The following is a 2,500-nucleotide window of genomic DNA, read 5'->3' on the forward strand; positions in this document are numbered from 1 at the left end:
GTTTGCCTTATGGTAGTTCAAGCTGGAAAGATTTTGAGGGTTTCTTGTAGGCTGCATGTCCGTGCTCTCTTTTGTCCCGTACATGGTCAGCTCTATCATGTGTGATCCGAGAGTAGTGTCGGTGTCACTTTCACATTATGGATGAGATCCATGTCATTTGTGAGCAGAGATCCAGTGTGTTACCTTCCCTGGTTGGTTGGAGTATTACCTGCTCCATGTACAGGGTGTTGATGAGGTTCAGGAGGGACCTCGCCTGTCCTCGTTCACATCTTGTCATTCCGGAGAAAGGCCCTCGGGCCATCTGACATTGGGCAGATTGAAGTCTCCCATAAGAAGCACACCTATGTGTTGTTCTAATGTGTTAGAATTTCTTCTATTTTTATAAGGCAGTCTTCAAACTTGCCACATGGCTTTGGGCATCTGGAGGGCGATATGTAGCACACACAACTACATCAAGTTTGCCTAATATGTACAATTAGTGTGTCACACACACGAGTTTGAGTATGACAAGAGGCCTGGGGGTGTGAGGTCCTCACGGATGTACATAGCAACACCTCCATGACTCCTTTCTTTCCTGTCGGTCCGTAGTACACATACTGTGTATGTGTAACTCCGCATCTGCTATGTCCGGTTTCAGGTGCGTTTCTGTAAGTGCTATGCATAAGGCTTGATTGCATGCAACAAAGTCTCTCAGGAACGGGATCTTTGTCCTGTTACTGAGTGTTTGCAGTCCTCTGATGTTCAGTAGGAGTATCGAGGTGAGGTGTACGTTGTTGCCGGCGGTGTCCATCCTGTGTCTGTTTGCTGTGGTGGTCTGGTATATAGTGGGTAGTCCCACCTGCGGGCTTGGGTTTGATGAAGCCAGGTCAGCTGCTGTACAATCGTTTGTGCCATGCACAAAAGATTGTTGCTCAGCAGCTGCTCTTTCGACAACATCATGTGGTCTGTTTGTGGCGCGCACAACATCTCGTACCTCCGCTTTGGGGCAGGTGGTGCGTGGTCCATCCCTTTTCTTTGTGTTGATGGTTTGTCCATCTGCCTCGTGTCTCTGTGGCAGGGTCCCCGATGTGCAAAGTGGCAGCCTGCACCTTCCTTTCCATGCCAGCAGGAACCTCTCAGGTAGAACATACACACCCGTGTGCGCTGTTTGGTTCCATCCTTTGCGGTTCCACTTCTATTTCTGGTTGTTTCACTCGTTGGTCCTGCTTTGAGCTTTTTCTTTTCCTTTAGCTCTTCCAGTTCTTCTTTTAGTTCTTCTTCTCTCTCCTCCTCTTCTACCTCTTCACCGGGTTCTCCGTCTCCATGGCCCTTGCTGCCGGTTGGACAACTTGCATCTGGGTTCACTTCCCGGGCAGGTTTCTCATTCAAAACCTACTCCGGGCGTCCACCAGGTGGGGGTGACTTCTTTCATCGTCTCCATCCATCTTGCCATCTTTGCTCCGCTCGTTCTCAAAGATGGCATCAAGTGCGCCAATGTGCGACCGTACAAGCGCATATGAGCGCACGAATTCCTGTCTCTTTCGCTCCATCTGAGCCGCTGTCCTCTTGTAGCCTCTGCTCTTCAGCGCAGCCGCAATCACCTCCCTAGGGCTATCTCCGCCGGCGCACTCCCATGCTCGTACGAATAAATCCAGCTCGTCACGTCTCCATGCTCTGGACATGCTGGATAATCCGTCTATCCGTTTATCTATCTAATTATGTGTATATATATGAATATATATATGTATATATATATATGCATATATATATGTATATATGCATATATATATGTATATATATATATGCATATATATATGTATATATATATAATTAATCAATATAGGGTGGCAAAAAAAATTTTGTAGAATTTTTTTGCCACCAGCGGCCTAGTGGGAAAAAATTAAATAGTCATAGACCATTTTTAAGTTCAACATCAACAATCAAGGAACGGCCATAATAGGCCATTCACCCACTAGAAATAACAGCCAAAGCTTTAACCGCAAATAAAAGTCAATTCCGTAAACAGGAGAAAATTTTAAAAACATTTACCCTGTAATTTCTTATACGATGCACCGTTTCATCTGCTGTTTCATGGTAAACTAACTTGATTAAATTAAATCAAGCCAATCTTCCATAGGCCCTCAGATTCTTCAGTAAGAAATAGCCACAAGTCGGAACAGATATTTTCAAGAGGCATTTCCGACCCTGCCAAGGTAATATCTGACCTAAAATTTTGAAATCATCGCACTCGCGCCAAATTTATCGGCAGCAAATAAAAATATAAGCCGTCGATTCCATTACGGAATTAACCAGAAAATTCATAATTAATCAATATAGGGTGGCAAAAAATTTTCTCCTGTTTACGGAATTGACTTTTATTTGCGGTTAAAGCTTTGGCTGTTATTTCTAGTGGGTGAATGGCCTATTATGGCCGTTCCTTGATTGTTGATGTTGAACTTAAAAATGGTCTATGACTATTTAATTTTTTGCCACTAGGCCGCTGGTGGCAAAAAAATTCTAC

General features: G+C 44.4%; 1 protein-coding gene across 3 annotated transcripts in view; it reads left to right on the top strand.

Moving 5' to 3' along the window:
• The window catches only part of LOC115212134 (Wilms tumor protein 1-interacting protein homolog), a 130,186-nt gene that overhangs the window by 46,390 nt on the left and 81,296 nt on the right, over nucleotides 1-2,500 (top strand). The gene's annotated exons all lie outside the window — the stretch shown is intronic.

This window comes from Octopus sinensis, linkage group LG1 (assembly GCF_006345805.1).
Source record: "Octopus sinensis linkage group LG1, ASM634580v1, whole genome shotgun sequence".
Lineage (NCBI taxonomy): Eukaryota > Metazoa > Mollusca > Cephalopoda > Octopoda > Octopodidae > Octopus > Octopus sinensis.